Consider the following 13743-nt stretch of genomic DNA (forward strand, 5'->3'; position numbering starts at 1 on the left):
AATCTTCGCACGCACGCTAGCTAATGCCCTACCATTTGCTATGATCAATTGATTAACCTATTGCGTAGATCTAGCCCCATCAATTGTTGTGAGTACTGACACTTTATACCCAGCTAAATTACACATGCATGCTGCATGCGTGAGTCATTATCGCTGTATTTTAATTAGCTTACCGCGTGTGGGAGGGTTGGGTTGGGTGAGGTATGAAACTACGACGCGCAATGCTCAACCTTATATGTATAGTGTGGTGGCGTACTAGCTAGCTTTAGATCAATTAATGGCGCATGACTACACACCCATCTTACTCTCTGCTGCAGTGGCAGCGGCACTGCTGCTGCTGCTAACATCGTCCGCAGCTGGAGCAGCAGCTCCAGCTCCGACGGTAGGGATACCGGGCTGCGACACCAGGTGTGGCAACATGAGCGTGCCGTACCCGTTCGGCATGGGCCCATCCTACTGCTACCACTCACCGGGGTTCAACCTGAGCTGCGACCATGGACGGCTCCTCCTCGGCAACGGAAGCTTCCAAGTCGCTGAGCACATCTACCCCGGGTTTCCCAGATTGACCGTGGTTTACACCGGGGATATCCAAACTGACGGCCGCGGCCTCGGCACGTTCGGTGCCGGCGTGGGCCTTGGCGACAACAGTCCCTTCTCGCTGTCAGGCGGGAACCAGCTCGTCCTCGTAGGCTGCAATGTGCGGGCGACGCTGAGGAACGGCAACGTCACCATGAGCGGCTGCTCCTCCTTCTGCCCCGACGGCGTCGACCGAGAACACATGTACATGCCATCGAGGCTGAAGAGCAGCATGCTCTGCTCCGGCATAGGCTGCTGCCAGGCGCCCATCATTGTGAACCGCGAGGTGCTCGCTGGATCAGGCGAGCTGGTCCCCATCACCTCCTACGACGTGGAGCTCGACTCCTTCGGGTGGAACCGCAGCGAGGCCAGGGAGCTGACCGCCAGCGTCTTCGTCGCCAGGGACGGCTGGTTCGCGCCCATGAGCATCTCACGCCAGCTCTTGTCCAAGGACTACCGCGCCGCCGCGCCCATGGAGGTTCCATTTTGGCTCGATTGGGAGGTCATCGTTGGCCAACAAGGCCCTTCCTTGTCGCCCAGCTGGGAGTGCCATGAGGACGCGGCCCGCACAGTCTGCAGGAGCAACCACTCTGACTGCACAAGACGTCAAAGAGGGGGTTACACCTGCTCATGCAAGAAGGGTTACGAGGGCAATCCCTACATATCCAATGGCTGTCAAGGTTCCATCATTTTTCCTCACAACTTCTACATAGGCATACTTTTTTAACAAGATTTTATATGTACGTACACACGTACTTAATTTGATCCAGTTTAACCTAGGATTTAAGATTCAGAAATTAAATCATCAATCATGCCTTGTTTTACTAATCTGAGCCGCTTCATGGATCATATACCCGAAACTAACGACTTCCTAGATTTTTAAGGATATGTGTGCCTAGGACATGATTAATGCACTCAAAATAAATTTGCCATACTAGTTAACTCATTTGCTAGTCCCTCCGTTTCATATTATGTCGTCGGATGTATCCATATACAAAATATGTCTAAATACATCGAACTCAACTACAACTAATATGGCAACAACTAATATAAAACGGAGAGAGTATTATAATTTGGACGTGATATATATATATATATATGCTGTGTCACTTTAAATGTAGAATTTATATTATATACATGCAGACATCGACGAGTGTGGGGATCCAGAGAGCAATGAGTGCTTCGGCGAATGTACCAATACAGATGGATTATATAAGTGCGAGTGCCAATGGGGTACCCAGGGCGACCCCTACACTCCTGGAGGCTGCTTCCCTTTCCCCACAGGCAAGCGATGTACTACCACTACAAGTAGATTACTTTTGCTGTTAAGGAGCAGTCCAACTGATGTATCCACTTTGAACTACACTCATGTAAACCCTAATAGTTTGATCTAATTATAAAATGTCTTCCATTTCGTACTTTTGCTATTAAGGAGCAGTCCAATTGATGTATCCACTTTGAACTACACTCGTGTAAACCCTAATAGTTTGTGTGTGTGTGTGTGTGGATGACTGGTATTCTTGGGGGTTTCTAAGTATCGACCCCTGACATCACATTGTCGTAGAATATAGGTCTTGCCCGACATCGTTGTACAGTCTATACGAAAAGTCAGCATCAGTTTCCATCAAAAATATTTTGGGTCACCTAAATGAATAGTTATATGCTATGGTCGAATAAAATCACCTAAAAATATATGTTTTATATGCTGTCACTTTTGATTTCTTAGGTTCGTACACTCAATGACTTAAAATCTTTTACTGCAAAATAATTCAAATAGCATCTACCTTTTGAATCAAATGTATAGTTAGCTTTGGCTTTGATTGCCATGGATACAATGAATAACTATGCTGGTTTTTGCATGCCCCTGCAGGTAACTGCATCACGTCCTGCGGCAACATTACCCTGCCATACCCATTCGGCATAGGCCCTCTTGGATGCTACTTGCCAGGGTTCAACCTCACCTGCGACACAAGCAACCACCACACCCCACGGCTGATGCTCGGCACCTTCCAAGTCGTTGACATCTCCCTGCCCAACAACACTGTGCGTGTCATCAACACTGGCCTAGTTCTTGATATGCACGGTGGCACGGGCGGGGGTTCCATAGAATTCAGCCTTTGGGATGAGTGGCCCTACTCGCTGTCGACCAGCAACGAGCTCATTCTGATGGGGTGCGGAGTACAGGCGGGGCTGTTGGGCGCCGGAAAACCGGCAATCCTCAGCGGCTGCTCCTCATTCTGCCCCTCAAACAAGGACGGCACCTACATCCTTGACCATGACGGAGACGATGACCAATACTGTTATGGAATGGGCTGCTGCCAGGCACGCATCTCCATGTCGAGGGATGGCTGGCCCAAGAAATTCTGGATTGATTGGATGGACTCCAACAGTGCCTGGGACGAGACATCGCCGCACTCGCACGCATTCATCGCAGAGGAGGGGTGGTTCCGTAAGCGCCGTGTGTCCACCGAGCTGCCGCGCCGCACTCCCAGCCTGGAGATTCCCATTGTTCTAGACTGGGAGGTCGTGCAGTTGCGATCCGCCACTGGCTCACGGCCGCCAGCCAACCTGAGCTCGCAGCAGCACTATCTCAAGTGTCCTGGCATCTGTAGTAGCAAGAACAGCTTCTGTAAACCAAGGATCAGAGGCTATACATGCCACTGTGGCGAAGGTTACACCGGGAACCCCTACCTCATCGATGGATGCAAAGGTTAGCATGCCCTTGTAGATACACATGTGCCAGTGGTTAATTTCCCTAGCTGTTTCTCTAGTATATATGTATATACTAGTTAATTGCAGTAGTGCTTACTCTTCGTTTATCTCTGCAGGTGGCCGCAAGTATTTTAAAGGTGATCAATGCTACAGCTTCTATCTCCCACGAGTATATATGGACTTACTGGTGTTCTGATTTACTACTCAGACATGGCTTTTTCATAATTTTATTGCTATACATTTTCTCAGGTATGAGCGCGGTTATAGGAGTTGCTAGTGGGGCTGGCATTGTACTTTTCGTTCTGATAGCATTCCTCATTTCAAAAAGGCTGAAACATCATAGAGAAAAAATGATGAAGCGCAAGTTCTTTGAGCAAAACCGCGGGCAGTTGCTGCAACAATTGGTATCCCAAAAGGCTGATATTGCAGAAAGAATGATCATATCCTTAGAAGAATTGAAGAAGGCGACCAACAATTTTGATAAAGCCCGTGAACTTGGTGGTGGGGGACATGGTACAGTATACAAAGGAATTTTGTCGGATCTCCATGTCGTAGCCATCAAGAAACCAAAGAAGGTCATTCAGAAGGAGATTGATGAGTTTATCAATGAGGTTGCCATCCTATCACAAATCAACCATAGAAATGTGGTGAAACTCTATGGTTGCTGTCTTGAAACAGAAGTGCCAATGTTGGTTTATGAGTTCATATCCAACGGTACACTTCATGGTCACCTTCATGTCCAAGGAGCAAAATCACTTTCATGGGATCATAGGTTAAGGATAGCAATTGAAACATCTAAATCTATAGCTTATCTTCACTCGACAGCTTCAATACCTATCATACATCGAGATATCAAGTCAGTTAACATACTTTTGGATGACACTCTAACAGCAAAGGTAGCCGATTTCGGAGCTTCTAGATATGTTCCTGTGGATAAATCAGGGTTGACAACAATGGTGCAAGGAACAATAGGATATATGGACCCTATGTACTTCTACACTGGGAGGCTGACCGAGAAAAGTGATGTTTATGGCTTCGGTGTCATTCTTGTCGAACTGATGACTAGACAAAAGCCATTTTTATATATGTCATCTGAAGGTGATGGCCTTGTTGCACATTTTTCTGCCTTGTTTGCAGAAGGAAAACTATCGCAAATATTAGACCCACAAGTTATAGAAGAGGGAGGCAAAGAAGTCGATGAAGTGGCTGCAATTGCAGTAGCATGCATAAAACTAACAGGAGAGGGTCGTCCAACCATGAGGCAGGTAGAGTTGGCACTGGAAAGTGTTCAATCACCCAAACATCTAGGTGATGTGGCCGTGACAAAATCTGAGAAAGTTGGTCCATCAATAGATTGTTCATGGATTGAAGGTGGAAGAAGTTACAAGGGGTCTACCAGACAATATAGTATGGAGCAAGAGTTTGAGATTTCAGCAACATACCCACGATAGTCATGTTTACTTATGTATTGAACATGATTAATTTGGGAGATTTGTGTATGATCAAAGGCGCCTCTAATCCATTTCATTTGCTTGCAGATTTGTTGTATTCTAGTTCATTTTATTTCCACATTTGTGTAGAGTCATGACCAGCTAACTAGTTGAACTGTTGAAGAGGATTTCTCTACTTCGAATAGTTGGAAACTCACACCAGCTAGGAATTTCCATCTATGTATTAACGTTGGTTGCTGTAGTATTTGCCTTTGTAATCTTGCAACTGGTCATTTTCTTCTGGATTCGGAGCCGGGATACAAAAGCCCATGGTCAAATTGGCAGATGCAGCAGCGCTGTGTCCTCTGATCCAGCAATTGGATCCTCTGGACAAATAATGCTTGTTCCAATGATGATACACAACAAAAAGTTGCTACTCTGGCCAATGCACATGTCCATTTTGCTAAACATGCTTGGCCACCTAGGCAGCAGGCAGCACGAGGGAGTGGGAGACATCTCATCTGTCTAGCCATCCCTGTTCTTGTTGTCTATATCGGAGCCTATGCTGCCTGGTCATTCTATCAAACAAAGACCAAAGGACACAAAGGAAATTCTGCATCAATCAACATGTGATGAGAAAAGTTAAGGCATCATGTCATGTTTTGTCTGCTTATTTGATTAAACTGCGGACATTGTCACTAGCAAGAGAAAAGGCAGTCCTCAAAAGCACATGGCATGGACTCCAGCATTTGGTCGCTTAACAGGCCGAGCGAGTGGGACGGCAGACATTTTCAGGGCAAGAGAAGCAGCACTACGATTGAAGTTGCTATCAGACGATTTAACCATCTTGGTACTTCTGTACCAACTCACAGATATTTTCAAATTTTTGTTCAGCTAGTGCAGATCACACCCAAAATGCACGTGTTCAAGCAATGTCAGGATGGAAAAATGCAAACACAAGCCAAGAAGCGTTAGGAACCGATAGACAGGTAACATACCTGGAATCGGAGTGTACAGGTAGTTTATGTCAGGCATCACATCTGAGCTCAATTCTTGCCTGAACTCCCCGTTCTCGACGCCAAGTCCCACGAATTCCTGGACTTGAGTGACACGGTGCTGCACAAGAGTTCCGGGCATTTCGTCGAGCACTTGCCGGGCGCCCCGGCCCGCGCTCTCCATTTCGTCAGGCAGCAGAGCAGTCCGCCATCCAGCGCGTGTGCTGATTTAACAGGAGCCTCCCCACCCGTGTCCAGGGAACGGAGAGGACGGCTCGATGGCGGCTGGCAGGCCACCGGAGGCGAGGGGAACCGGCGGGCGGTAGAACAGAGGTTCTCTCCTATGACGGCCCCTGTGGAGGTCACGTCGTTTTCCATAGGGCGATTGGTAGGATTCTACATTGACATGGGCCAGCCGATGGGACTCAATTTTTTTTTCTTGACTGTTTCTTTCATTTTATTTATTTTGATGTTACTACTTCGTTCTCTGTTCTTGGAAAATACAATAATAAATATTATTATTTACGCACATAAAAAAATTTGAGCATTTCTCAAAAAAATTGAACATTTTTCTCAAAATATAAACATCTTTGTCAGATGTAAGAACATTTTTTATATATGTGGATACTTTTTAAACTACATGAACATTTATTTCTGATATAGGTGGGCACATTTTTTAGCGGTAAACGATCGAAGAGGGCTTTGTGTTCTATGAAAGATCGAATCCCCCAATCCTCCCGTTTCTAAGCCGCCCGACCATGTTTCTACCGGTAGTTGGATAGTCCAGCTTGGTTGTCCCTTTCCTCCCACTCGGTCGTCCCTTCCCACATATATATATAACACTACAGGAAAATGAGGCCGACGGCATGGCAACACCTCTAAACCTGACTCTCTACCACACGAGGTGTACCACCTCCGAGCATGTTGTTGTGACATTGTCGACACATTGGCCGTGAGGTGGTCTCAAAGCACGGGGAGATATGGGGAGATAGGTGTGACGGCTAATATCAATTTTACAAACACCCACCTCACCTTGTGCACGGCAAAACATACAGGCAACATAGGTGGAACCAACAAAAGTAGTAACATTATGACAAATCTATAATAGAGCCTACAAGAAACATATATACAACAACGACTTCAACGAATTAAGAATACAAATGTATACAATACAAATATATAAATCATACAGAAAGCGAAGTTACATCTGATTACGGATAAAATAAATATGAATGGAACTAGCCCATCTAACTCATGACTGAAAAAATTAATGCTAAAAATATGGTCCAAGATGAAGCTAAGGCTAGACATGTATATCCGGATATTCATTTCGGCTCATAGGTGCATATGAACCCACTGTGTGGAAACACATTGCAAAATATCAAAAAATTCTGAAATAAAATTGCCCATGTACATCTAGGCATTCTATGTTCACTAGATTTTGAAGTGCGCCTTGGCGCACGGCCCCGTGGGGCTCGTCTATAGATGGGAAAGCGATTATATTTTTGTTAGGTCTTACAAAACGTAGTAAATCATAAGAAATTATAAATGAAGTAACAAACTTTTTTTTAGAAACATTTATATACAACCAGAGAAACGTCCATGGAAGCTAGAGAGAATATATTATAGCAACTATTGGTGGAGGAAAAATGCTTGACACGATGATTCTCATTTTCAGCCCAATATCATAGGTTGCAAGGCAAACCACACATATACATGAATTCATCATCCAACACACTTCCCTGATATTTGGTCAGGTTCTTGACTATAGTACGTGAGGAATCAATCATCCTTTCTGAAGCCAGATTCTAAAGAGTAGAATCTTCATGGGTACACTGAGCCGAAGAACATGATCGATGATTACTATCATGACATGATGACGAAGGCGGCAGCAGCATCAGTTGTCACTGTTGTGGAAGTCACCTATGTAATGAGTAGATAAAATAGCACTTGCCAGCCAACCAACCCAGGTGCTTGCTGGTCCTGAACAGGCATCCAAACTCCAAAGCATGTATATGATAAACTACTGTTGGTCTAATTAAGATAATTCAAAATGAAACTACTATTTAGATAGACATCCAACACCTCATTATCATACATAAGTTCAAGAATCCTAGAAAATATGGCAGTGTTAATGGATGCAGTTCAATGAAATGTAAGAGAACTAAGGCATTAATTTGAATAGCCTCCAAAAAAGAGAGGCTCAAAATAATGAAGACAATGGAATGTACTGAACAAAACTTATTCTTGGGATATGTTGGAAGGAGATCAAACAACATCTATAGTAGAGATATTCAGAAAATAAAACCACATTGTTTTTGAAAAGTTAACCACTAAGGTTGAGCACCCGGTTAGTCAGCTATTATCTCAAATAGTGATGTTGCCATGACAAAAAAAAAGTAGCATAGCATTGAGTTCTAGTGCAATCAACAGTGTATGTATAGTCTGGCATAACAGATTTATCCTCCATATATTAAGACATAAACAAAAGTACTGGTGGTCATCTAAACATTTTCCAAATCGGTGGTCTTCATAGACAAACAATTTATACAATAACACACCATAAATGTCAACCTATATAACCTAAGATAAGTATTGTTTACCCAACATGTTATTGCAGGACATGAAAGAAGGCATGGACCTTACAGAGAGTCTGGACGGATTAATCTCACGATTGCTCAGAGCATGAGACAGAACTCATATAGATATCTTGCAGTATTCCTATAGATAATCTCACAAAGTTGATACCTAAATGAACAACACACCAAAGAGGAAAAAATTGTATGCAACAAAAATTGGTGAGCATGAAATATGACCATACAAAATTATTAAGTTTAGAAGGAATCATTATATGAGCCAAAAAGGAGTCGGTCTAAAAAAGACACCAGATAAGAATGGTCGTAAAGAGAAATATAATCATAAATAAAAATGTCAGTCAACAATAGGATACAATTTGAGATATCCATTGGTTAATTCCAAATACATAATATGGTGCTCTTGAGTTCTAAGTAACAATTTATAATAGTAGTTTCATAGTTTGAAGCAATTTGAAATTATAGAATATTAGTTCACAGCACGAAAGTCAGCCTGAACATTTAAGAGAAGAATGACAGCATGAATTGCATACTCACAGCAACACAATCAACAGGTAAGCGTCTGGATCCATTTTCGTTCTCGCGGGACTGTGTTTGATTTATATTGCTTACTTCTGCCTGCAATGTATTGTATCCAATAGTTCTGGATCACAACAACCCAGCCAAATATTCAAACTCAATCCTACAAAACATAACATAAAATTATTTAAGAGAGCATGATTTCAGTTCTGTCCAACATGAATTAAAATTTAACATGTAATCTAGCAAAAATACGTGCTTTAGCAAGTAGAAAACCTACCCCACAACTTTTGTGTTGAATCTATAAATTTATTGTTTGGACTTTGGGGTCTAAAAGGACTTGAAGTAGCTCACAAGCTCACTTCTCACAGAAATGTCGTTTTTTGGTCAGTAAATCAATACTGAATTACTGACTGCATCTCACAAACCGCCCAACCAAAGTGTGCAAACAAATACGCTACAGAAAGCGTAAAAGATTATCTACAACTTCTGTTTGGAGACTAAGGCGAGATTATGGATGTAGAAATCTCAGGTTTAGTTTGTAGCACACCGCATTAATGACTAACTGAAAACACTACTACGTATTGAACCACCCGTTCTTCCTGATCTAAACTCCTCATCACATGGCATGCACTCCAGGTTGATAGAGTTTCTTAGATCACATGAACACAGTCCTGGGTACCTGTTCGCGTGATAAAGTCACATATAAAGTTGGCATAATAGTTATCTTCCAGACATCGCAGTACGGAAACAAAAGCAGCGGTCAGCGGATTCTTATTTAAATAGTTGTCCAAATTGGAGGTCTTCTTAACCATTCACGCAATAGCACCCTAAGCGTTGTTGTACTTTATAGTTGTCTGGTTTGTGAAGACAGATTGCAAAGGGCCCCTTGACCAGTCTTAGAACTGCTATTTTTTTTATCAAATGGAACTGTCTGATTACAGTGCACATTGGTCTCATGTAATTCAGCTATGAATGCACGCATAGACTTGCCTGGCACCACTGCATGAATACAATTTCCCCATTGTGAGGTACAATATCCTATAGGCGTGAGCCAATACATCTGAAGTAAGCTATATGAGAAAAAAAAATAAGACCACATCGTACCTATTGGTCTGCAAAAAACAGACGCATAAGTTTGACAGGGCTACAATCTATCATTCAATTTAAACTCTCCGAACATTTTGTGTTCCTCTCCAACCGAACATACGCAACCCAGGCTTTTCACCGAACAACATATAGACATAAAGCAAGAAGAAGCTGTTTTAGTAAATGGCATATACACGGCGAAATGGCATACTGCTGTCAAGAGGGTGATGAAGGAGAAAACCGGTAGCCGTAATTCCAAGTGACAAAAGGACCTCGGTAAATGAACATACGTTGAATCAAAAAATAAATATAAGGCAAATAAAATAAAACGGTGTGAGTAGAAGATTAACTCGTGTTTGGTAAAACAAAACCGTGGTAATGTACCTTGGTTCTCCATCTAAGGGAAGTAGTTCTTTCTCAGTTTCTTCATATGCTTTTCAGGTAAATTTTGTGTTTCTCCATCAATTGAGCTGTCCAAACAAACCAAAAGGCGTTCCTATGTTTATGAAGTGAGGCATTCACTATTTTTTTACAATGCACAAGATAATCCAATCTACTATTCGCTGAATAGACAGAAACTCCGTCAGTATGTACCCCTTATAATTGGCCAATAAGCACGAAAATAGAGTATTGGTGTAAGCACATTTGAATACATCAAAGTTATCCAGAGAGGCAAGATTGATACACAAAGCGAAGGAACAGTGCAAGCTTAATTGCATATGCAAGATACCATGAACACTTAACAAAGAGTACATATTGGAAGATGCAGCATGTCAGGGAAACACCTTTGATAAAGGAGAATCTTATCTATGATAAAAAATGTCATGACAGAGAGGCAAATCTAAAATGTTTAAGTCATCGTTAATTGTAGGAAAATCTCAAAAGAAATAAATTATTGAGTATGCAACATGGGATAAAAAAGGAATCAACCTGTACCTGCAATATTTGGATTTTGCACAAATACCTTATATACATAGATAGAGAACATCTACACACAAAAATATGAGAAATTATGGGGAGGAGATAGGAGAGGGGAGGAGACAAATCAACAGAAAAATTACGCAGGAGGCTACGAGTGCCCTTACCTGGCTTGTGCTGGTGGAGGACAACAGAAAAATCAACAACAATTGTCGTGTCCTTTCAATCAAGATATATGACCAACTATACACTGCAACAAAGCCATTTCTCAAAAGTCACCAAGAGAACACACAAGATCCAAACTCCATCTTACATCCAGCGTCAGAACTAAGCATTGGCCACCAGTGATAAAAAAAATCCACCAGTGAAGGATACTATAAATTTCAGCAAAGAAATCAACCACACCAAGAGAAGAGCTTTTTCATGACAGGGTAAGCAAAAAAGGTGAACAATGGCATTTACCTGAAATTTTTCAAATGCACGAGAAGGTATGTTGTCATCAAATTGCCTCATCAAGTCTCATGGCCCTTCACCAACTCCAACAATCACAATTGGCAAAGGGTAGTCACTGAAATAACAAGTCATATATTTTTCTTCAAATGTAAGAGCTCAATATTACAATATGTAAATTGCATATAACATAACTGTTATTATAGCGGTGGAAATATCAGGTGAATATACCTTGCTTTCACAGTGGCATCTATAGTTTCCCTTTCCTGTGGGCTCAGCTATCCATTACCTGTGTCAACACTGCGTGTAACCTGTGCAAATTGGTAAAGAGAGCAGAACACCATCATATATTTTTCTTCAAATGTAAGAGCTCAATATTACAATATGTAAATTGCATATAACATAACTGTTATTATAGCGGTGGAAATATCAGGTGAATATACCTTGATTTCACAGTGGCATCTATAGTTTCCCTTTCCTGTGGGCTCAGCTATCCATTAGCTGTGTCAACACTGCGTGTAACCTGTGCAAATTGGTAAAGAGAGCAGAACAAGTTACACACAGGTATTGTATTATATAAGCAATCAGTATAGTACTATATAACAGAATTAGAATACTGGTACAAGAATAAACCTGTCTATCTGCTATTATAAGAACTTGACATGGTATTGGCCACCACTACTATCCACAATTCACTCACAATCATAGGTGCAAAGGAAGTGGGACCTGTTGATAATACAGAAACACAAATAAGCCCTCTAAAAAAACACAAATCAGCAAACTGAATATTCTTGGAGAACGTTCTATAAAGGACTACAAAAAATGATACACTGGCCAGCCAAACGAAGCTGCCGGCCAAGTGCCTCCATGAAGCCATCACACGATTGGTTGTCTAGATAGAAGCTAAATAGCTTCGATGATGAGTAGTAGCTGTCATCAGATGTACACAACATCAAGCACTGGCATCTGCCGCTAGTCCAACACGGACTGGTTGTACCACATGGAGAACCATGGCCTAGAGACCTCCTCTTCCTTCTCCCTCAACCTTCTCCCTTTCCAGCAACATCTCTGCTTCCTCCTCTTCCTCGCAGACTGCACATACCACATTCGTCTGAGCCCCTTGGAATCCAAAAGTGAACGATAACGCCACGAAAACCACAAAGAAAGGGCAAGAGGACAAGGTAATAAAACTCACCTCAAATTCAATCGTGGTCACCACAGCCTGGACAACACCGTGAATGTCCGGCCGCAAGCGCTTCGCCGGTGAGCTGCAATCCTCGTCGCTGCGCCCCAGATCTGCTCGCCCCCACACCTTCCGCTTGGAAGTTTACTACGCCCCTTCGTCCCCGCTCGACCGGATCGAGCAGTGGTGGCTCGATGCGGCGGCCGCAATGGTGAGGAGGAGAGGTGCGCGATGCGGCGACCGGGATGGGGGCGGAGGGGAAAGGAGGAGAAGCAACGAGGCGTCGTTGCTGCTGAGATGGTCGTGCGGCGGCGGACGGCAGCGCTGCTCGCGCTCCTGCATGCTCGCCATAGCCGGCAGTGGCTCCTCCACGAGGACCAGAGGACGAGGTGGAGGTGAGGGGATTGGGATGGGGAGCGAGGCCAGGGATTGGGGAGGAGGAACCGGGCGACGGGATTGGGGCTGGCGGCTAGGTTTTTCGCCGCTTTTTATACCGCCCTGTGAAAAGAATGGACGGACAAGATGCACTGATGGAAAGATCTAATGGACCAGAAGCGCTAATCGCTGTGAGGCCCTCTATGGGGGGCATCATATATACCCCTGGATGCACAAGCTTTCATAAACAAAGAATATTTTTTGTGTCCCGCGTAAAAAAGACAAGTTTTGCAGCTCCAACACGATTACATACAGAACATATTATTTTTATACATGCCACATAAAATACTATTTTCCCACGAAAATTTGTGTACGAACATAGAATATCATGACGTACACCAGAAATTTTGTTTCAGAATTTTTTGACACTTTTAAATTTATTTTTCAATTATTTTGTATAATAGGTGTATATGCACCTATGAGCCAAAACGCCACCTCCATGTATATCATCCTACTTAGTTTAGGAGTTGTCATATTTTGCGAGACAATGTAGATGTAGCTCAAAAAGAAGAGACTCTCCATGTTAAGGATTTGATTTACATTAGAAAAAGGAAATTATGACAAGGGACGGGGTTTAAAACCTAAAACAAAAGACTTTCCTATAAAAAACAAAAGATGTATGAAATGGAACAAAAATTAATACTACTACTTGACGATTTCCCACTTCATGGGAATGGGATGCTACTAGCATGAGGTGGGTCGGCCCTATCCGTGACGCCCGCGTGCAGGAGAAGCGCCCAGACGAGCGTCACGAACTCGCCGCCACGACCCATGGCCTCCACGTGGCCCTTGACGTTCTGCGACGGCGCGACGAACAGCACCATCTCCGACCAGAAGTCGGC

The 13743-nt window shown here is 43.1% G+C and overlaps 1 pseudogene; it reads left to right on the forward strand.

Annotated features, from left to right (window-relative positions):
- The first annotated feature begins 277 nt into the window (after positions 1-277).
- Positions 278-4739, forward strand: LOC124647632 (annotated as a pseudogene).
- The last annotated feature ends 9004 nt before the right edge of the window (positions 4740-13743 follow it).

Source organism: Lolium rigidum, chromosome 1, assembly GCF_022539505.1.
Source record: "Lolium rigidum isolate FL_2022 chromosome 1, APGP_CSIRO_Lrig_0.1, whole genome shotgun sequence".
NCBI lineage: Eukaryota > Viridiplantae > Streptophyta > Magnoliopsida > Poales > Poaceae > Lolium > Lolium rigidum.